General features: G+C 44.2%; 1 protein-coding gene across 3 annotated transcripts in view; it reads right to left on the bottom strand.

Moving 5' to 3' along the window:
• PTPN14 (protein tyrosine phosphatase non-receptor type 14) overlaps positions 1-24452 on the bottom strand; it is a 170989-nt gene that overhangs the window by 118315 nt on the left and 28222 nt on the right. Inside the window, exon 1 of one of the 3 annotated variants that reach the window (XM_001511252.4) lies at positions 22304-22408. The exons of the other annotated variants lie outside the window; for them this stretch is intronic. The gene's annotated coding sequence lies outside the window, so the exon portion shown is untranslated. Of the gene's footprint in view, positions 1-22303; positions 22409-24452 lie in introns of those variants that run through there. 3 annotated transcript variants of the gene reach the window in all.

Here is a 24452-nt window from a genome sequence, read left to right as displayed (position 1 = left end):
ATAGTAGAGCTAGTAGATGTGATCCTGCTGTCAGGAGCTTACGACGATCTAGGGTCCCTAAGGACAACTGTGGAACGTTCTGTAACCGATAGCTCTGCCTTCAGTCGGAAAGACGATAGAAGAAATGCTGAGACTTGCCACTGTCCCCAGGAGCGCATACCATTCCTTATCGAGAAATCCAAGCAAAGGGTGGTTTTGGCTGGAAAACCTTCAAATTGCATTAAGGAAAGCATGTGGCTAACAGCCAGCGCGATCTGCAAAGAGGAGGAACTTCAGGTCCGAGAGACGGGCTTAACCTGTTGGCTGACATCTTAACTTTGCTGAAATTGGCTGGCTACTTTCTGAGATGGCATAAGGCCAGTCCAACAGACAGGCAGGTGTGAAGCCAAACCAAGGGAACCACAATGCACAGCAAATCTAATAATGACAGCCGGAGGCTTCCTCCAGAAATATCCCAAGGGTAACCTTGACCTGGGGTCCCTCTTAAGAAGAGAAAATGCTTGTGTACCTTTTAAAGCAACACTTGGGTTGGTTTTGGAACTTTAAGCAAGGGCTGCACAGAGAAAATGGCACATAAAGGGTGTCTGCAGTTGTGTCACTCTCATTTTGTGTGGAGCTGAGATCGGTAGTGGTGGAGAAGTCAAGTTCCTTAAATTTTTATCTCCAACAAGCTCTCCCCTTGAGTTCCCTGTGGAGCCCATCAAATGATGCAGGGCTCGGGTGTGCTGAGACAAAACCATGGGACACGTAACAGTCTTCTTTACAAACTTAGGTATGTTTTCTGTTCAACAGGGGAGAGGAGAAAAATAAAGGAAAAGAAAAAGTACTACAATAGGGGGAGAAAAAGGGAAGAAATATATAAACCTTCCATTGCCGTTGTAATGGAGGGCAGCAAGGAGAGATAAAGTAAAACTCCTAACTCCATTGTTGGCAGTTTCAAGCTCTCTTTTTTCACCAATCCTTTTATTAATGTGGGAAAGACAGTAAAGTGCCTTTTCATATCATCTTTCATTTACCCTGTCAGCCTCAGGAAAAAGTGTTAACAGACAACAAGATCACCACAGGCAGGAAGCAGGAGGAGAAGTCGAATCTGAATTATATCCAATTTGGATGATTAGTCCCTGAATAATCAAAAACTGCCTTTTGTCACCTTATCTTTGTGTGCTGGAATTCCCCATGTGTCTATGGCTAGATGCGGTATCCTCTTGTTATTCAATTCTCTATTTTCCAAGTAAAACCACATCTATTCACATCTCTCCAAAGTATTAACTGAACTACCTCTCAAGCCTCAGTACTGCATATAAATTGACCTACCAGTTTAGCTTTGCTTAATTGAAGCCCTGGAAATTAAAGGAACTCACTTTACAATAACAGAGGCATTAACAGTGATTCCTATTTCCCTGAGCTCTAAACTCAGTTAATAGACATTTAATGTCAAAAATCAAAAAAACTATTCCCTTCGTTTTATGCTTAATTTGATTTCTATTACACAGGGATAAAGGACATTCTCAAAAATCATTTTCACCAGTCTTGGGTGAATAACACCCAATCATGCCATAAAGATGATTCACACTGCATGGTCCCTGGGAGAGATAAGAAGAGCTGCTAAACAAGTTTTCAGACAGAAATGCTTTCAATCAACTTAACTTATCGATTCTGGTAACTAGAGATGCAAAAGGGAAATGAATTGCACACACTTACTATCTGCAATGTTTGCCAAGGAACATTCCGGGAACAGATAATACACAGAACAAAGCCAGGTCTAATGGTCAATGCTTAGGAAGATCAGGATTCATTTCCAAATACACAACTGAGCAAATCTCTCCTATGTATCTTCAGCTGTGAGACTACTTTTTTTAATGGTATCTGTTAAGCATGTGCCAGGTACTGTACTAAGCACTGGGGTAGATAGAAGTTAATCAGGTTAGACACAGCTAATGTCCCACATGAGTCTCCCAGTCGTAATCCCATTCTACAGGTGGGGTAACTGAGGCACGGAGAAGTTAAATGATTTACCCAAGGTCCCCCAGCAGACAGTGGCAGAGCTGGAATTAGAACCCAGGTCCTTCTGACTCCCAGGCGCATGTGCTCTATCCAGTAGCCTGCACTGCTTCTGAATCCATTTTCAACCCGCTTGTTATTGGGCATCAGGGAAATTGGGGAATTATTGCAATTCATTGATTGTGACATTTGAGAGTTGGAACATGCTTCAGGCCGAACAGAGAACCCCCTCTTTCAATGTAGGTAATTTTCAGACGATAAAAATTGTACCATTTGACCTTTACAAGCTTAACATATGTTGCTTCTTTATCTCTTCTCTCCACACTTTCAAGGTCCGGGATGCCTCTATCCCTTTCCCTTCAATTCTTTCCACTCATTTGAATCCTTAGGATAAGGATGGGATTGACAGTTAAGAGATTCGAGTTCCAATCCCACCTCCACACCAGCTCTGACAATTCTTCATGACCACTACAGATGGGGAATACCTAAAGGTGAAGTCATCCATCCCAACTTGTTATGACTCTCCCAAGTTGTGGGATGGTATGGTTAGCAATAAAAATCTGGCTTTGCAAAAGCATAAAATTTAATGGTTGAGTACATCAGGGTAGAGTAGGGGTAAGGTGATTAGATCATAACTATGGTATTTCTTAAGTGCTTATTATGTGCCAAGCACTGTGTTTAAGTGCTGAGGTAAAGATAAATATATTTAGATCAGAGACAGTCAATCTAGAACAATCCCAAACCTGTGCGCCCCTCCAAATTTGCTGCTGCCAACACCCACTGTCCCACCCAAGGCATCCATCTTGAAGAAAGGGGGAGAGGGGGAGAAATAATCCAGGTGGCTCAATCTCAAATTTGTATGGATGTTAAATTCTTGACAGATTTGGCCTTGCACAAAAAGCTCCCTAAGTGGTTGGCCTGAAGCTATGTATCATTTGTGAACTGCTTGTCTTCTAAAAGAAAAATTAAGATCCTGTCACCTTTCTCAGTGAAAGGTCAAAAATATTTAAATATTTTATTTAAATATAAAGAACTCCTTAGCTGCTCAAGAGGAATTAGAAAGAAAAAGACCACATTAGTATAAAAAAAGAGACAGATTGTGACATTGTGACATCCTTTATTTAGATTATGACACCTTTTAAAAAATGTTTACCAAGTTAAATTCCATGGCAGCTTTTCTTTCAGAGATCTGATCTAGATATATAATGAGTCATGCAAATATTCCTGTCAAGTCTACGTAATGTATTGTAATTAACTACTTTCTCCTGAAGGATCACAAATACATCAGACCTCAACTTCTGGGAGCAGATCATCTCATAGTGAACTCCAATTATTCTCAATATTAAGTTAAGTCCTAAAAGCTTAACTTTGAAGATTTTAGGGTTTTCATCTCTCAGAGACCCTGCATTAACTTCCCAGAAACACTTTTTGGATTGGACAGAAAGAACATAATAAATCTCATTTTAACATCACCGTAGTAGCACAACTTTGGAGAATCTATTTTTCAATTATTCTACACCAGATCTTTTTTAAAAAGAAATTCCCTTGAGGTTTGCCTTTCGCAGGTCCATCCAAACAGGTCTGGCCAAAGAACCTCTTGCTCCTGCTCCTCTATCATCAAAGTCAACTCATACTTCACGCACTCGTCCACTCGCTTCACATCAGGCCGCAATATTTCCAACAAGTCTCTACCAAGCTGGGATCAAAGCACAGAGGCATTGGTGCTACAGCTTCTGGATTTTTGACATTCCACCTTTAAACACCGTGGGGAGGCATTTCTCTCGGAGGTAGTTATGAAATCCAAAGCGATGGTTTCGATCTCCCACTCCCCTCCCCCGCCCCCCCAGAAGAATTTAAGACTTGATTTTTGAAGATCGTGGTCAACAGATTCCTCATTGCAGTCTCTCAAATATCCTTGTTACTCCATTTTTATAAGTCAGACCCTGAATGAGAAAAACTCTAGCCATAAATCCGTGTGCAGATGCCCACACCAGAGCAAAAGATCGCAATAAGGCAGAAGGTGCTAAGGAGCATAGGATGTGTCTGCAGTAAAATTTTAACTTGCAGTCAAATGGAAAATGGCACGAAAGGGTAGAATTTATACCAGGCATGGAGTCTACTCCATAAATTAAAAGCCTAAAGGCAAATCAGAAAGCTAGAGTATGATGCAATTTCAGGTAAAGATCAATGTTCAAAGTCACGTGGAATAAAATTAAATTTCCCTCTTCAAAAATGGAACTGTCTGTGGAATATGAAATATAACTGGCAGCTGAAATTGGTCCATGCAGCCACATAGAGGATCTGTCCCTTCATATCTCACTATCACATCCTCTGGGGTTTTCTAAGCAGAACCAGATCAATCAATTATATTAAGACCCTTATTGAATGGTGAAGTACTGTACTAAGTACTTGGGAGAGACAAGGGAAGCTGAATAGAGGGAATTCTTACCTAACCAATTGTGCATCCCTAGGGGAAAGTGGATTAGTGTTTTAAAATGCCACTGAAAACCCCTACAAAGCAAGGTCAAATAACTTGCCCTTATACATCTCAGGATGTATTTTCAAGGATGGGAGTTGACTCATTGGAGGCAAATACCACTATATATTCAGTCATTTTTAATTATCTCTTGACCCACATAATAATATTGTTTGTGATATTTTTAAAGGATTTACTATATGCCAAGCACTGTACTAAATGGGGTAGGTATGAAATAAGCAGGTCAGACACAATCCCTATCCCACCATAGGATCACAGTCTAAGAAGGAGGGAAAACAGGTATGTAATCCCCATATTACAGATGAGGAAATTGAGGCCTAAAGAATTGAAGCGACTTGCCTAAAGTCACGCATTTGGCAAGAGGCAGAGCTGGGATTGGAACTCGGGTCGTCCAACTCTCAGGCTTCTTTCACTAGGCCACTCTGCTCCCCCATTGGCTAGTAAATCATCTTTTTTTGGCCATTGTTGTTAATGCCATTTGTTATGCACTTACTTTGGACCAGGCACCGTACTAAGAACTGGGGAAGATACAAGTTAATCTGATTGGACACAGTCCATGTCCCACATGGGGGGTTCACAGTCTTAATCCTCATTTTACAGATGGGTTAACTGAGGCACAGAGAAGTTAAGTGACTTGCCCAAGGTCACCCACGAGACAAGTGGTAGAGCTGGGATTAGAATTTAGGTCTTTGTGACTCCTAAACCCATGCTCTATTGAGAAGCAGCGTGGCTCAGTGGGAAGAGCACGGGCTTTGGAGTCAGAGGTCATGGGTTCGAATCCCAGCTCGGCCACTTGCCAGCTGTGTGACTTTGGGCAAGTCACTTAACTTCTCAGTGCCTCAGTTCCCTCATCTGTAAAATGGGGATTAAGACTTTGAGCCCCACGTGGGACAACCTGATTCCCCTGTGTCTACCCTAGCGCTTAGAACAGTGCTCGACACATAGTAAGCGCTTAACAAATACCAACATTATTATTATTATTATTATTAACTAGACCACATTGCTTTTCCTGGACTTTTACCTTCAATTTTAAATGGAAAAGACTGGAGTTGGTCAAAACATTCTCCAAGGACCATCCAGGAAGCAGACAAAAATGGAAAGTTGGGAGGCCGCATATTTCAGGAATGAATTCTACTGCAGAAATTATATAATTATGTCTTAAATCTAATCCTTTGGAGACCCATTGAACAACATCAAACTAGGGAGTAAAACATGTTATACTGGCCTAAACATAAAAATTACGATATTTGTTAAGTGCTTACTGTGTGCCAGGCACTGTACAAAGCACTGAGGTGGCTTCAAGCAAATTGGGTTGAACACATTCTCTGTCCCACATAGGGCTCACGTTCTCACATAGGAACTACTAACATGGAACTTCCCAAAGGAGAAAGGAAAACCTAGGACAATTCATTCACTCACTCAATCGTACTTATTGAACACTTACTATGTTTGGAGCACTGTACTAAGTGCTTGGGAGAGAACAATATACCAGAATTAGCAGACATCCCCTGCCCAGAATGAGCACTCCTGGAAAACTAGAGAGTTGGGTTGAGAGTTCATGAAAATGAGACACCTGAAAAGAATGCACGCTGATGTCTTGAGTGACTGGCTTAATTTCAAAAGTCCATTGCTACATTCACTCAATGGGCACCTGATGCCAAAAGACTCAAAAAGTTTTTCTCCTTCCCTGAGCCCTTTAACTTACTGCAAATGGCATTCCTTTGAGGTCTTCAGAGAAAAGGACATGTACACTGAAATCTCTATGGCAACAACATTTCACTGTAGTGTATCCTAGGCAATGGCTATAGGTGTAAAATACACTCACTTACATTTCACTATACGCACCCTAGGTAGGCTGTAGGTAAATATGCTCACTTCTCACCTCAAAATCTCAACCACTATAATCAAAATAAGGCAGATAGAGGGAAGATCAAGTTGAATGCCAGGCAATTAGGTCTTAAGTCTAATACTTTGGAGACCTACGTGAACAAAAGTGAACTTGGGAGTAGAAAACATGTTATATTGGTCTAACTCTGACAGTCTCCAAAAAAGAGGGAGTACTTATTGCAAAATCCTTTCATGTGATAAGTACTGAAGGCAGGAGATTTCACAGTAATTCCCATATGATGATTGGCAGTTGTCACATCTTTCCAGAACTCTAAAGGACTAAGATATTTGTTGATGCAAAACTACCATCTCAAGCTGAAAATCCGATAGTAGATCTTGTAAAATCTAAGGGAGAAATCCCTCACAGGAGGATTTAAAATACCTGATAAAATGACTAAAACACAAAACCATGATTCCTGCAGACCTCTTATTGGCTCAAGGGGCTGAATGACTTCCAACTTCCTTTCTCGCAGTCCCCAAACAACATCTTATGTCTACCTCGGTGCTTAGTACAGTGCCTGGTACATAGCACTTCACAAATACCATTTAAAAAAAAGAAAAAAACAATCTGGGCTGGGGTCTCAATCACTATACTAAAATGTATTCCCATACCCTACTAGGGTAATACACTTACAGGCATGTTTTTGAACCAGTAAAAGATCTCTAGATTCTAAATTGTCCAAGTAAAGAGATCATGTACTATATCTGTACAACACTCTACACACAGTAAGCACTCAGTACATACCACTGATTGATTGGTCTATTACTACTCTACACAGTTTTCCAATAACGCAGAGTTGCATTTTTGGAAAACCCCACATTAAGGAAAATTTTCACCACCATATTGACCCATTCTGATGTCGCTTGTGTGCACACAAGACAATTTTTTCCAAGCCACAGCAAGCTGGAACCCCACAGGCTGGTGGTGTCAGACGAAGTCTCCCTAATCGTCTCATGATTCTCTAGACAAAATGTTTAGTGAGAATATGTTTTTATGGCAGAACTAAGTGCTTCATTCCCTTGGAATCAAGTGGAACTCAATAAAACCTTTTGTTGATGATGATCATTGTAAAGTGGAGGTAAGGTGCCTCATTTTTCTGGTACAATACTAAAATCTAGAACCAAATCGTTTTGCCCATCAGCACAACTCAAAAAGGCCCAAGTTCTTTTGGATCCATTTAGGAAGCAAAAAAACACTTGTGAATTTTAGAGCTACCCTCAGCATTTTTATGTTTATTCATTGGTACATTTTATTATTACTCATTGCAAATATTTTTACGTCCTTCTTCCCCATTAAGTGCAAAAGATTTGAGGGCAGGGAATGTGTCACTTCTTTGCCCTGTACTTCCCAAACATTTAGTACAATGCATTGCACCAAGTGGTACTCAATAAATAACACCACTACCACTAAAATAGTGCTGAAAACTAAACCAGTCACTTAAGTGAATTTGTAAACAGATGTTACTGTCGCCTTTGCTGATAAAGAAATAGCTTTTTTCACCTAAGACTATATTCTTTCAAACATGACCTGAACTCCTCAACTGAACTGAAGGGGAGGGGTGAGGTTATTTGAATAAGAAAAGCATATTTTTTTGTCCAGATTACTCTAGTAATTTCCTCAACTCTATATTTAATTTTGCCAATGGAGGTCTGGACATAGAATCCTCTGATTCCATTTCTACTCTCAATTTACTTTAATTTTAAGAGTCTTTGGTAATTCTTGAGGGGCTGCAAGTTGCCATGACAGACAGCCAGAGTCAGCTAAGAGAATCTACAGGAGCAGAGTACATCAGAATCACTTCGGGCTAGACAAAATTACAAATTCTCCACTGCGCACAGTCAATACCATGAAATACTAATTTATCCCACTGCAGTGAGAAATCAATTGGTGAAATATACTGAGTACAAACAATGCAGAGCACTCCACTAAGCTCTTAAGTACAATAGAATTGGCAGCAATACTATGCCTGCCCACAAGGAGTTTACAGTCTGCAAGGACAGACAGACAATAAAATTAATTCCAGATAGGACAATGGAGTGTAAGACTATATACAGATATGCTATGGGGCTTGGAAGAGTATTAAAGGGACACACAGCCAAGTGTATAGTCGACACGGACGGGAGGGTGGATAGGGGAAATGACAGCTTAGATAGGAAAGGCCTCTGGAAGAAGATGTGATTCTGGAAGGGTTTTGAAGGTAGGGAGAGTGGTGATCTGTCAGAAATGAAGAGAGAGGGAGTTCCAGGCCCAAAGGAAGATGTGGACAAGAGGCCTGTGGTGGAATAATATCATCAATAAGGTTGTTTTGAAATGTTCAATGGATTAGCATATATATTTCCAATTTTTAATTAAAGGTTTTATAAGAGTGATATGCCAAATACATAGGCAATTGCAATCATTCTTTGAAAGTCAAATAATCTACGTACATATCTACCAGTGCATCCCTGGGAAGCAGCCAGGGAGAGGAGGGTGTTATTCCCAATTTACTGGTGGAGAAATTTAAGCCAAGAGAGAGGCCACGTCTTTGCCCAAGGTCACAGCAATGCAGAGCCAGGACAGTAACTTACAACGTCCACACCCAAGGCTCTAACTACTAGGCCACCTCCCTCCCCCGTTAGCCGATAGAGAGTTCAATACATAGATAGCCCAACCAGTTACTTAAATTCCATTCACCATTACCTGAACTTTGGCCAAGGTTGGTTTCAGTGCTTCCTAATAAGGCTGAAGAGTATCTGTGAGTGCATATTGGTACAGAAGATTATGGGTTTAGCTGGTATCTTTGGTCTCCAAATACACTCCCATAATCCAATATACGAATGGAATATTGCATGGAGGGAGAGGGGTTTTTCATGGTATTTGTTAAGTGCTTACTATGTGCCAGGCACTGTAGTAAGTGCTAGGCTAAGTACAAGATAATCACACTGGAGACAATCCATGTCCCACATGGAGCCCCAATCTTAACTCCCATTTTACAGATGAGACAACCGTGGCCCACAGATGTGACTTGCCCAAGGTCACTCGGCAGACATGTGGCAGAGCCAGGATCAGGATCCAGATCCTTCTAACTCCAGGTCTGTGCTCTATTCACTAGACCATGCTGCTTCATTGAGAACAGTGAGCCAAAAGGAGCTCTGGAGGATGTCCCACTCCAGACAGGAGCCAATCCAGTAGGGGACCAAAGAAAGAACTTCCTGGAACAGAAATTACACAGGCACTCAGGGAGCTGAACTGCTCCTCCCTCTACAGGGGAAGACCATGCTGCAGCAAAACTCTGACTGAGATCAAAGGGCGGGATGAGAAAGGAAGTGAGGGACTTGGAAGGGATGGAGGACTTTGCCCTTTGGAAAAAAAAAAACTCTGCAGAGAGGTCACCTCCCTGGGTTTCCTTCAGCCCAACCAGATGGCTAGTGTCAACAATAAGTGGAGGGAACCAGCTCACCCACAAATCAATGCTGGTCTTTCTCTCCAAAAGAAGAGTCCTTAGAAAAGCTAATCTAAGGAACTTAAAGAATGTAAGTTATTTTTCTTTACTAGGAAAGATAAAACACCAGTCGTGAGGTAGGAGCCTGTTGGCTTCTGTGGTTCATTGCACTGAAGCTCATCAACAATGTGTCTTTACATTTCAGACTTGGTCTTTAAGGAAAACACAGTTTCTAGCATGTTAAATGAAGTTGGATTTAAAGCAAACAGGTGACAATGGATGACGAATTGTCTCACTTCAGAATAACCACTGAGAGTTGAAAGATTTGGTTTTGATCACAGATGAACAAGTATCTCCAAACACCTGACTGAATGTGGATAACTGTACTTGCTTTTCACTACACATTTATGAAGCCAGGCACTGTCTCCAAATTCCTCCATGGAACAGCTTCCACTGCCTTCGCCAACTGAGTACATATACTGAATTGACGGAGCAAAGATGTAGATTGGGTAGCAGTAGATCGGATAGCGAAAACCCTGGCAGCAACCTGCCACTTCTCCAATAGGAATGAATTGGTACGTGTTGCTGGGAAGCAACAGCAATGAACAGCCCAATGTGGCCTGTGGTAATTAGAGATGGGAGAGCTTTTCTTGATCAGAGTTCAGACAGGGCATGAATATTTTATTATTATTTGTTGAGGGCCAGGTTACAGGGTGGGAAGGGGGTTCTGTGTCCTCATCTCCCCACTCCCAACACACACACACACACACTCTTTTTCTCTCTCTCCCTGCCTCCTTCCCTTTCTGCTCACCATCATGGTTTGAAGTCCTACACGCCCACAAAGAAGGCATTGAAGAAATTACTTTATAAGACTTCAGAACATTGGACTTGGAAGGTGGGAGAGACAGGGAGAGAGATAAAAGTGGGGCAAGAGTTACAGTTTTGCGCTGAACATTTGTTTTACTATTTAACATTTTAGTGTTAATTTGTTCATAGGTGCTACTTGTTTACCCCACCTGTATTATGAGCTCCTTTGGAGGCAGGGGCAGTCTTTTATTCAGTTGCTATGTAAATTCCCAAGTGCTTTGTACACAGTTATACAACTTGTGGAGGCTTGATAAATATCAGCAACAGTAAATGAGAATAAAAGGCAACGCATAGAGCTCCCTGTAGGCAGTGAATCTGTTGCTTCGTTATTTTGGTACTTCCTAACTGCCTAGTAGAAGGTACAGCACCAAAGGTGCATCCAACAAGTCCTAAATAAATACCAAAGACTGAAGTGGGCACTCAATAAATGCCACTAGTACTGAGGTTCTTAGATGGCAGGTTTTTTTGATTCAATTAAAAACTATTTTTGGAATATATGCTGGCACTTGGTTTCACTCAGGTATCTTAGATTATTCTACTGCTTTGGGTTTTTCCCAGCTGATGAAATGAAGACGATTTAATGGTCTACCTGAAATTTTCTTCAGCTATCGCTCCCAAGGAATGAAAACGAGAATGCCCCTCAAATGGCAGAGGCGGACTACCTAGCCCCAGTTACCCAAATAAAGGCAAAGGAAATGACACTGCTCCTTCTTGGCCTTCTGAGCGAATCTCAACTGAAAACAGTAAAAGTGGCCTTTAACCACAATAACCTATATGATTGATTCTCTCTTCTTCAGATTTTTAAATAGAGCAACTGTTTTCTAAAGAGTACACTAGAACAATATAGAAGACAGTTTATCTACACGTGGCCTCTATTCACTTTCACACCAGTCATATAAAAAGTTAAAGCAAGGCTTCAGCTGTATGACTGTTTCCCAGGTGTCCAAGCCTCACCTGAGTTTCTGACCTATGTGATCTTTAAAATGCTGATTTGAAACACATACTCCATAAAGTATTACCATAATCCACACACTTAAATACAGGCATTTTAAAAGATACTTTCATTTTTAAAAATTAATTTGGAAATATGCTTATACTTAATAAATGGGTGCTCTCATCCTGAAGTATGTTTTATAAAATGCATAATGAAAAAATGAAACCTAACAGATCACAGGATTTCAGCGACAGAAGCCAACGCTAATTGCCACACGGAGCCTCAAAGGAAACCAAATTGCCAGCTCTCACCCTCACGGCTGACCCTGTAATAGCCCAGCTCACCCTTCATAAAACATAAAACATTGTAATCCTTCATTACGCATATTATGGCCCTGAAGTTGGACGAATTTGTCAGTGAAAGACATTTTTCCTGCCCAGAACAGGTATCCTGTGGAAGGCCATATTTCCTCATACAAGGTCAACTGTTTTCAAAATACAAACCAAACATTGATATAGCAAGATGTACATCATTTTAGTTCTGTGTAGACCTTCTACATTGTTTACAATAAATACACACAACAACTGGTTGATAGAAATGATGAATGTGGAAAATAAATATCTATTGACAAGTTGAACTAGCACCAGAAAGGAGTCCTCTAAGAACTTTAGGGGTGGAACTATGAATCACATATAATCCCACTATCATGGTCTAGTGGACAGAGCATGAGGCTGAGTCAGAAGGCTCTGGGTTCTAATCGCAATTCTGGCTCTTGTCTGCTGTGTGCCCTTGGACAAGTCACTTTACTTCTCTGTGCCTAAAATACCTCATCTGTAAAATGGGAATCAAGCGTGTGAGCCCCACATGGGACATGCACAATCACTCATCTGATTATCTTGTATCTACCCCTGTGCTTGGCAACTAATTAGCCCGTAACAAATACTGTTAAAAAAAAAAACCCTTCAATTAATAAAGAAAATTTCAGGAAATGTTCACAACAGTCATTTTCTTCAAGTGCTTTCGTTGTGAAATGAATATTGGTCTGACTGCGCACAACTTAATATTTTCTTTCCTTAACAAATGCCACTTCATTGCACCCATTTTTAAAAGAGGAAGGGGGAAAAAGAATCTCTGTCTCAGTGTTGCCTTTTGAGGAGTGAAATGAGGAGTGAAACAGTATCGCTCTTCATGCACACTTGTTTACATCTGAGCAGAGGCAGCAAGCTACTGGCAAAGGAGTCACCACCATGAATAACTCAAAACAGAGAAACAATAGCATTCCCAGAGATTGAAACATACAGATTTCACCAGAGCCATGCGGATATTTGACAGACCGATCGTCAGGGAAGATTTCACAGCAGTGTGGGCAGTGTTGCTGAAACCACAAGAAGCTAAACAACTGCTTCCATCTGCTTAGCTAAACATCAGCTGGTAATCAACACTACAATGCAGGCAGCTCTCCTACCATGTGAAGGTTGTGTTCTTGGCAAAACCCACAGTAAGGCAACTCTTGCTGCACCAATCAGTCAGTAGCATTGCTTAAGCCCTTACCGTGTGCAGAGGTCTATTCTAAGCGCTTGGGAGACTACGCTAGAATTAATAGGCCTGTTTGCTGCACCCAAGGATCTTACAGTCTAGGGAAGTTGGACACCAAAAATACAGATGAGAGCAAGTTCGACTGGTGTCGGGGAATGTGCCCACTGCCCTTTCTTCTGATATCTCATCTCATCTTCTATCCAGATAGATGTACAACACTAGAAGAGCATCTCTAAAATACTTGCAATGGAAAAACTGCATATATTCAATCACCCGATGAGAGAATGACATTTGGACATCTGGTCTAGCGCTCGACACAGAGTAAGCGCTCAAATGCGACTGATTGATCGTGGAAAGAATACGGGACTGGGAGGAGGAGAACCTAGGTACTAACCTCGGCTCAGCAGTTTGCCTGCTGTGTGACCTTGGGTGAGTCATGTCACTTCTCTGGGCCTCAGTTTCTTCATCTGTAAAATGGGGATTCAATGTCTATTCTCCCAACCTAAGACTGTGAGCCCCAAGTGGGACAGGGACTGTGTCTGCCCTGATAAACTTGCATCCACCCCAACCCTTAGAACAGTGCTGGACTCATAATAAGTACTTAACAAGTATAGTAGTAACAATAATAATAGTAACTCAATAACTCAGCAGTTATTTCACTATAGTTTCACTATAACTTCACCCAAGAGGGAGACTTGAAGAATGTTGATAATTTGACCATTATGTGTGGGAGTCTGTGGTGGGTGTGGGGGGTGGGAGGGAGGTAATGGGGAACAGGAGACAGCTGGAGCAGGGTATGAGGCCTTCACTTCTCCCTAGCCAGGGCCCTAGGGCCCAGTACGTGGCCATTGCAAAAACGGTGCGAGAAATGATACACTCTGTAGCCTGCTGCAGCAGCTACAAACTGCAGGAGACAGTGCCCACCACATTTATGCCCATTTCCTTATACACTGCTTCCCCTATCAGTAATTTATTTTAATGTCTGTCTCCTATACAAGATTATAAACTCTTTGAGGGCAGGGATGGTGGCTACCAACTCTACTGTACAGTGCTCTGCACACAGTAGGCATTCTATATCCTTGCTTGATTGACGTGCAAGCCACGTGACAAGTAAAGAAGAGCTGGGTATGGCCCACGAGCCATGGTTCTGCCACCCTGTTCTAAAATGTTATCCACGTTGCCTAGATTTTATCAACCAGGTCCTGAAATTGCATCGGTCCACTGGCGTCTCAGCACTGGCTGCCGCAAGCTTTTGCCAGAAAGGATGGGGGAAAGACTGGAGACAAAAGGACACCCAAATAATTGCTGCTGGACAAGATGGGATAGGGAAACTGAAAACAAGGGACCAGCAGAAACGTTTCAAAGGCTAGAATCTCGTGGTGGGTGGGGTCTACCAATTCTGCTGTACTCTCCCAAGCGCTTAGTACAAGTGCATGACAGGCACGGGGAAGCAAATCCTCAGGTGATCCGACACAACTGTGCATAATTGGGGAGTGAGCAGCAGAACACAACTGCCTAGTTTCCAGTTGGTAGAACCTGAAACTTGGGAAGTTACAGAGTTAAGGACATGTAGTCCATAAGCATATGGTTTTGTTAAGAAAAAGTATCATCAATGCCCTCAAAATGTTCTTTCCCCAGAGCTTCTAAACCAAGGGCCTATATTACAGGAGTTGGTAAGTGGCTACAATAACAAAACAAAAATATACATTTCTCTACCACTCACCCTCCTAAAATACCTGAAAAGCGAGAATGCACTTTCATTTAAAATATATTTTTGAACGTCACTGCCATTTAAATGATGCTTTTTTACTAAAAAGAAAATATGTAGAATTGTGTGAAATCTATTTGTTGTAGTTTCAAAAGTAGTAACTCAGATCCTGTAAACAAAAAAGAAACTGAATGCTGTTTGCAAACTCTTTTCTTTGAAAATGGAGCAAAATCTATTATATTTATTGAGCGTTTACTATGTGCAGAGCCCTGTACTAAGCACTTGGGAGAGTACAATACAACAACGTTGTACAATACATTTCCTGCCCACAGTGAGATTACAGTCTACATAAATTAATCAAATCGATAGTATTTTTGGAGTGACTGTATGCACAGTACTGTTAAGTGCTTGGGAAAGTTCAATCGAGTTGTTAGGCATGATCCCTGCCCTCAAGGAGCTTGCAATCTGGCAGGGGACACAGACAATAAAAGAAACTGCAGATAGAAGGAAGAAGGAAAGGGGACATGTACCGGGAATTAGTGCTCATATAACAGAGTATGGAAGATAGATACATAATTGCTACAGGAGGAAAGCGGCTTACAACAGCCCTATCAATGATACGAGCTGGATTTTGGTATTCAAAATTGCAATGTTACCTAATTGAATGCAATTTTTCATGCACGAATGACCTCATTTTGGAGAATTCAAGGAGACTTATACAAATGAAGGGAAGAGGGAAGGATGAAGTGAAATACTGAGGTGCAGTTTCAAGCAAGTTTAAAGGAAAAGTCCTTGTATAAATAAAATATGATATTCTGAGGAACAAGTGGGAAAAAGACACCAGTTCTGGAGCTCATGTCCCAAAGACTCCAGACCCGGGAATGGGAGGGCCTCAGGCTAGCTCTTGGGACCCTTATTTCAGATCTCCTCTGGTGGTGGGCAGTGACACCCTACAAATATGGTAGCTGTGGCACCAAGAATTTGTACATGAGCAGAAGTCCCTTTAGTACCTATTAGAAGTGAAAGCAAAACTAGCACTTTTTCATTTACTTCCCCCATCTTTAGGACTCATGCAAACATGTCCTCTCAATTCATTTATCTTTGCTCCTCTCATTGTAAAGATTTTTATATTTGCCACCCCATTAATGTGTAAGTTCCTTTGGAGCAAGGAATGTGCCACTTTGCTATTCTGTATTTTCCAGGCACCCAGTAAGTACAGTGCACTGCTCTAAGTGGGCTTGTCATAAGTTATATTATCAATCAATGGCATTTAGTGAGCGATTACTGTGCACAGAACATTGTGCTAGGTACTTGGGAGGGGACGAAACAATAGACTTGGTACACACGATCCCTACCCACAAGGAGTTATCGATCTAGAGGGGAAGACAGACATTGCTACCATCAGCACCCCTGGCCAGGTTTCACTACACACTCCTGGAGGATTTCAACTTGGGCAGAATTCAGCTCGGCAACCAAAGGCTAGTTCCGTGGAGGCTGGAGATAAGGAGAGCATGAGAAGCAGTGTGGCCTAGTCGACAGAGCATGGGCCTGGGAGTCAGAAGGACCTGGGTTCTAATTTTGGCTCTGCCACTTGTCTGCAGTGTGACCCCAGGCAAAGTCACTTCACTGTCCCTCAGTTACCTCATCTGTAAAATGGGGATTGACTGTGAGCCCCATGTGGGACATGAACTGCGTCCAACCTGATCAGTTTGTATCTACCCCAGGGTACAGTGCCTAGCACATAGTAAGCGCTTCACAGATACCAGAAAAAACAAATCCAGGTTCATTTAGATCATGGTCTGCATAACTTTGTGAACGGGGTGATGACCAACAAACATTAAATGAAGACATTGCTGCTGCTGCTAAATCACTTCTCTCATACAACAGGGCCCCAGTCGATCCTACGTTATCCTCTGATAGGTGTTTTCCAATATTTCTGGTGAAAGGAAAGAATTTTTGCCTACCCCCAGCTGAGAAGCTGTTGAAGAGATGGAAGGGAGAAGATTCCTAAGGAGGGACACCTGAAGACAGGTAGGCTTCAAAAGGCTTAATATAATTAAGCATTTAATAGCCATTCGGTACCCCCACACTAAATGTAATAGTAACAATCATAACTGGGGTATTTGTTAAGGGTTTATTCTTGGCCACTGTGCTAAGCACTGAGGTTGATGCCATACAATCGGGTCAGACACAGTCCCAGTAGCTCTTCTAATGCCAACTTATTCACTGTACATCAATCTCATCGATCTCACTACCAACTCCTCTCCTCCAGGAGGCCTTCGCCGACTAAGCCCTCATTTCCCCTGGTCCCTCTCCCTTTTGGGTCACCCTCGCGCTTTAATTTATAACTGAATTCACCCCAACCTCAGCCCCGCAGCACGAATGTACATATCAGTCTATCATATTTATTGAGCGCTGTGTGCAATACAATCAATGCCACAGTACCAAAAGAGAACCAAGTCAATACTTGCTAGCTGGGCCATTTTCTTTTTTTAAAAAAAAAAAAGACATTAAACCAATGTTAACCCAGTCTTCCACCCAAAAAAGAGGAAATTCTGAGTCATTGTTTCTACTGTATCCATAGGCACGCTAAAAACTTTGTCCACAGGCCCTGTATCACATCCTCTACCAAAGGATCAAAACTCAGAATATGCATTTTACCCAAGGTTGTGCTAAATACATGGTAATGAAAGTGATACGATGGGCAGAGAGGGCACCGATTCCGACTCTGCTTCCCTGGTAGCTGAGACTGAATTTTCCAGTCCCTATCCTCCGTGCCTTCCAAAAGTTAAAGGGCACCTGATAGACATAATTATCCACGTATATAAAAAATATAGGCATAGGCATCTGAGAACCTATGAGTTTGGCCCTAACTAAAGCCTGGAACATAGGTAACACTGAATGCTTGGCTGCAACTCTCCTTTCCATGGAAAGAACACACACCCACCTGTCCAACGACATGACTCAGTCCTCTGGGCGCTTCCTCCCTCAGGGGAAGTTAGGAAGATCAATGAGTTAATGTTTGTCAAATACTTTCCAGCTCCTCAGATGATAAACACCATTAATGCATGAGGTACCTTAGGAGTGGAAGGAGGTTACAAAATACTCGGGCACTACAGAAAAACTGAAGGTTCCCAAGACACCCTTGCAGGGAATTTCCTTGCTTTTCAGTCCCAACTTTATGCCCACGGCAGTCTATTGTAATCACTCAATCAAATGTATCTACTGAGTGCTTACTGTGTGCGGAGCACTATACTAAGCGCTTGGGATAGTACGATATAATAAAGTTTCTATACCCATTCCCTGCCCACACTGAGTTGAGAGTCTAGAGGGTTGTATGTGGGGAAAACAACAAAAAAGTCTTTCTTCCTTATTCCTTAAGGCTCTGGATCTTCCTTAAGGAAGGAAGTACTTGCATTCTTAGATTGGCACAAGTTTGGCTGGCTGCCTGCCTGCCAATGGTAAGCAGTCCCCTTCAACAAGCACCTTCCTCTAGGCTGTCAGCTCGTTATGGGCAGGGAACGTGTCTGCTAATTCTGTTGTACTGTACTCTCCCAGTGCTTAGTACAGTGCTCTGCACATAGTAAGCGCTCGATAAATACGACTGATTGATCGGTCCTGTCGCCCGGAGCCCCAGAAGGCATTTTTGAGCGCAACACGACTCCAGCTCCCCAAGCCGGCCTCTGCACTGTTCCATCCTGCGCCTTTGCACTTCCCCGGGCCGACAAGCCACTTGGCAGCCCCAGGTAAGCAGGTTTGCTCAGGGCCAGTCAGCTATGGATTCAAAGGCAAGCTGTTATGGCTGTTGCAACATGTGTGCTGGCATGTAGGTCAATAACATAAGGCTATTGTAAAGGGGAAAAATAGATTTTAGCAATAAATACCTCATTCATAGGCAAAGCATGTGGATGCCTGGGCAAAATCATTCGGATCGCACTTGGATTTGCAGCCTTTATTCACCTCACCCTCAGTCTCACAGCACTTACATATCTAACTGTTATTTGTTTATATTAATTTCTGCCCTCCCCCAACCAACATGGTAAGCTCAGTGTGGGCAGGGAACATGTCTACCAACTCTGTTTTATTGTACTCTCCCAAGTGCTTAGTACAGTGGTCTGCACACCAAAAGCACTCAAAAATTACAATTAATGGACTGATTGAAAAATGAGGAAAAGAATTCAGAGACGGTACCTGATACTTTCAACTTCTGGTTATCCACAAGAATGGAGCACTAGGATTGCATTAGTACAGTGCAAAGCACTCAGTACAGGGCTTTCCACACAGTCAACGGTCAATAAATACCACTGAATGAATACATTCTCGAATACCACAGCTCATTCCACAAAATGCATATTAGGCATATTAGTCGCCAAGCCTCTGTCCAAAGTTAATAATGATTAAGCAACTAAACTTCCCCGTATACCTTCCCCCCCACCCACTCCATGCTTTCCCTCTGAGGTGCTACGGAAGCAATGAAATTCTTCAACCGTGGGCAGCAGGTAGGGGAATGAAGAGAGGCAAAAGGCCTGCACAATCCCCAAGCAGAAATCACCCCTCTGGCCCACTCTGACCTTTTAGATTAATCAGTGGCATTTGTTGAGCACTTATTATGAAGAGAACACCTTTCTAAACACTTGGGAGAGTCCAATATTACTGGTAGGACTGATCCTTTCCCAGAAAAAGCTTGCAATCTGGTTTTCCTATGATTTAACTCTAAAAGGAAACATATCCTGGAAACTCATGAATCTTTCTTTCCAAGGGTTGGAATAACCCCCCCACATTTTCTTGGCACTGCTAGCTTGAGTAAACTTCTATAAATACATCTATTTCAAGGGCAGAAGAACTTACTGAAATCATATGTGCTTAGTACAGTGTTCGGCACACAGTAAGCACTCAATAAATACCACTGATTAAGAGTGGAGGTTGGGGTTGTTCCAGGGATTCACAGCTACTTGTGCCTAGAAGCCCGTACTCCTCCCAGGCTGGTTACTGTCCCTAGGAGGCCCTCAGAGAGCTACATTATGAAAACCTCAGAGAGTTAAGAGAGAATTAAAAACGCTAAAATGGTTCCTTCTAAAACAGGATCTCACGAGAGGATCCATCTGAGAACCAAGCAAAAGCTACTGTGTTTATTTTACTACGTCTTTGCAGCTACCAGGATGCATCAATCCTTGATGCAGACCGGGTAAAGGGCAAAATGACATTTATAACTGCACTGTGGTAATGATGACAGCTTTGGCAAGTGGAAACACTAAAGTCCACATGGTGACACATACCAATATGGTGCTTACAACTGGCAAAATACCAATGGTGGTTCTTTGATTTCTCTCTCCCATTCCAGTAAAATAAGAAGAGCAAACACTTTGGGTTCTCAGCCCCTTGACATAAAGGTTTCTATGGCACTTCTGCTTGGAGGTTGTGGCCAAGCTTTGGCTAGAGCTAAGCTTGAAGCAGTAACACTATTTACCGAGTGTCCACTGGGTGCAATGAGAGGGAAGGTACAACAGAGACATTCCCTGCCCATATTCTCACAGGCTAATACTCAGTTCTGACTGGAGTAGTATTAGGTCTTCTTGCAGTTACGCATTCACTTATTTCTGTCCATTCTCAGCACCCGTGTATATAGGTACATTCAATTGAGCATCCACTTTCCTTTATTCCGATTCCACCGCTCATGAATATTTCTAGAGCTGTCTGCCTCCACACTGGAGTGGAAGCTCCTCGGAGCCAGGAAGCCTGTAGTAAACTTCCCAAGTACTTACTACAGTGCCTTGCTCTACTGCTACTAATAGGCCCAGGCAATGGGACCTACTAGTTCCTTGCTCCGACACTAATTAGTGAGGGTTAACAGCAAAGTTCTCCAGCACCCCTGAAATGTCTTCTCCTGTCTAACATAGCTTGTTATAGAGCAGTCCTACATATGGCTTCTGTGCCATGACTCCCTGAACTGGAGGTGGCCTCATAGTTGGAGGTGGTGTTGGAGAGGAGGCCCCTCCGGCATAAATGCCAATTGGCGAATGACAGGGGGATAAGTCCGCTCCCTCCCCCATCCCCCCCAGCTACCCATCACATTTCATCAACATCTAAAGATAGAGGAAGAAGCTGGCCCCATCCATATGGAATCTGACCCAGGGTTTCTTGTGGCCCTCAGACCCCTCTTCCTAGTCTCTTTTCTGGGTGTTGAAGTGGAGGAGGTAGTAAAGGAGTTACTGTTCCCTATTTTATTTCCTTTCCCACTGGAAGGAGTGGGAGTGGGGAGGAAGATCTCTATGGAAAAACTCTGCAAAGCATCAGGCCTAGGAATCTCTGGCTAACGGAGGAAGAGAGAGAAGGAATGGGAGAGGGAGGAAAGAGGAAAAAGACAGGAAAGGGGCAGAGGAGGAAAAAGGGAAGATGATAAAAAAGGGGGTTAGAAAAGAATAGAAAGAGGTTGAGGGGAAAAGGGGAAAGTCGGGGGAGAAGTGGAAAAGAAGGGAGTGAGGAGAATTTTCCTTACTGCATGTTCAATCAATGATATATATCGAGCGCTTACTGCGGGCAGATCACTCTACTAAGCGCTTGGGAGACTATAACGCATCAGAGTTGGTCTACACGTTCCCTGCCCACAACTTTCCAGCAATGAAGCTCAGTGGCCCACCTGAGAAGTGCTCCAAGCCTACGGGTTTGTGGAGGAAAGGCAGGAAGATTAAGATCCGAGAAGGGGAGAGGCTTTCAAACGGGTCTGCCCAGAGAACGGTGCCTCCTTTGCCCTCTTCATGATGATGAGGATGATAATTAGGGTACTTGCTAAGCGCTTACTATGTGCCAGGAACTGTTCTAAGCTCCGGGGTGGATACAAGCAAGTCTGGTTGAACACAGTCCCTGTCCCACGTTGGGCTCCCAGTCTCGATCCCCATTTTCCAGCTGGGGTAACTGGGGCCCAGAGAAGTGACGCGACTCGCCTAAGATCACCGGGCAGGGAAGTGAAGGAGTCGGGATTAGAACCCGTGACCTCCTGACTCCCAGGCCCGGGCTCTACCCACTGCTCCATGCTGCTTCTTCATTGCCCCCCCACCCCCCCCCGGAGACCCGTCTGGTTAAAGGAGCAGGGCAGCGGGGGGGGGGGGGGGGGAGGAGGGACAGGACCTGGGGGTCAGACAGACGGAGAGGGAGGGGATCCCGCTTCTCCCCGGGGACTGCCGGGCCCCCCAAACTCAGTGGGGGAACACTAAGCGGCCTCCTGGGGACGGGATGGAGGGGAGAGGGGGCCGTTCCTCAACCACACCCGGGATTGGGGAGGGGGCGGGAGGCGCTCCATGTTACGGTCCCACCTCTTCCCGACCCCCGTCCCAAGCAAGTCCAGCTCGACCCCTTCCCCGCAACACGTCCCCCACCCCCACCCCCCAACCTGGCTCTGCAGCCTCCTCCAGGCAGCCTGCCTCCACTCCCGACCCGTCCCGCGCCCCTCTTACCTGCTTACACGGCCCCGCGTCCCTCCCCGTGTCTCGGCTCCGGGTCCCCCAGGAATTTATTCGTCGGCCTGGGCGGGGGAGGGGCCGGGCCGGAGGACGAGGAGGAGGAGGAGGCCGGAGGTTTCCGCTCGGGCCGGGCGGGGGGGGTGTCAGCGGGCGCCGGTCCTGGGGGGCGGTGGGGGACGGGACGGGGGACCCAGCGCCTCCAACAACCTGCCCCGAGCCCGCTGCACTGGGGAAAAGTTGTGCACGAAGTTTGGGGTCCGGCAGGGAGGTCGCAGGCTGGGCGGAGAGGGGAGCACTGAGCAGGGGGAGCAGAGAGCACGGAGGCGAGCACGGAGGGGGCGGCCCCGGGGCTCCGTCCTCGGGGACGTCACAGCGCTGGAATGCCAGGAATGCGGGCCCGCCGCGGCCACTTCTTCTTCTTCTTCTTCTTTTCTTTCTTTCTTTTTTTTTCCTCCCCTTGCCTTCTCCCCATTTGCCTTTGCAAATGGGCCGACTTGAAACACACCCAGCAGGAGGAGGGGGAAGGGGGGGGAGAGGATTTTCCCTAACCAATCCTGCGACGCTCAGTTGGAGAGCCTGCCCCCTTGCAAGGAGGAAAACTCCACCACCACCACCACCGTCACCCCCTCGGAGACCCCAGACAGAAAGGAGACTGGTAGGCAGGGAAAGGACCTGCCCAAGCCCCTCCCTGCTCGAGGACCCTTCCCCGGAGAAAGCTAAATCCCTCACCCCCCCCCCCCCCCCACTCCACCGGACGGGACAGAATATCCTAGAGAGAGAGGCCTAGGGAAATCAAGGTGATCCTGTAGCCTGCTCGGTTCCTTAGAGGAAGCCTGCCGGAGGCCCCCGGTGGCCTCAATTCACCCTCTTGATCTGCCCTTTTGTATTCCCCTTTTTTCAGGCCCGAAAAGAAGCATTAACGTTTTACGAGGGGCATTAGATCATTTTCCCTGGAATCCTTTCAAATTGCCCCTCCCTGGGCCTAGCGCTCAAAGCACTGAAAAAAAAAAACACAACCAAAAACTATCCCACCTCTCTTTGAAAAGGTTTTCTAACTCTGCCTTTTGGGCCCATTCCCCGACTCCAGTTCCCAAATATACCCCATTGGCATTTGACTAAATTCCACAGTTGTCCTCCCCTTTTTCAGCAATTACACCTAAATCCAACCCCTACCTTCTTAACCTCCTGCATTCTGGAGGTTATCCTGCGATCGCCAGGAGCAGGGGAGAGCAGCTGAGCAACGGTGAGTCACGTGGACCGGGCTCAAACAGCGCCAAAAACTCCATCTGCTAGATTGCAAGATCCTTGAGAGCAGGGATCATGTATATTGTATTGTACTGTGAATTGTGCCCTCCTGAGCACTTACTACAATACTATGTGCACAGCAGACACTCAAATGCCACTGATGGATCATCAGTCAGGGAGGCATGTTGATTTCCATTCCTCATGAGCACTTGGAAGCAGGGCTAATAAAGCATGTGGTTAGAAAAAAAATCACTTCTCTTGTGGGCAGGGAATGTGTTTATTGTTAGATTGTACTCTCCCAAGGGCTTAGTACAGTGCTTTGCTCACAGTAAGCGCTCAATAAATAAGAATGAACGAGCACAGTACATTCCCTAAATCTAACAGTGCACTGTTCTCCCCACGTTCAGTGCCCTTCTAAAAGCCCACCTCCTCCAACAAACCTTCTAGGATCAACTCACAGCACTTCAGCATCCTAAAAACCACCAGTCATCAATGACATGTATGCATAGATTTATACAGAGATAAAAGTGAGACTATGGGATATTCACCTTACGTAGAGGAATAAAGCATCTGTAAGCACCGAGTGAATCGAAAGACCTTCCTAGTCTTGGGGCTCTTCATCCTGCCCCTGGAATGTAGCCCGGGTCCTGCTCAGCCCCTGAGGTTACAAGTATGAACTGAGATTGATCCAGAGGGTGTTCATCTCAGGACTCAGCTGACATCCTGTCCAGTCCCAGGTCATCCCCTCTGGAAGCTGTCACATGATTCAGGTCCACTCCCCGGCAAGTCCATTTGGGCCGAATGCCCTGCCAAACCAGCTCAGGACAGACTGTGAATTACAAAGAAGGAAAGAAATGGAGGATGCCTAAAGTCATGAGTTTGCAAGCTCTGCAAGGTC

Source organism: Ornithorhynchus anatinus, chromosome 19 (genome assembly GCF_004115215.2).
Source record: "Ornithorhynchus anatinus isolate Pmale09 chromosome 19, mOrnAna1.pri.v4, whole genome shotgun sequence".
NCBI classification, from domain to species: domain Eukaryota; kingdom Metazoa; phylum Chordata; class Mammalia; order Monotremata; family Ornithorhynchidae; genus Ornithorhynchus; species Ornithorhynchus anatinus.
This window is presented reverse-complemented; position numbering and strand designations above follow the sequence as displayed.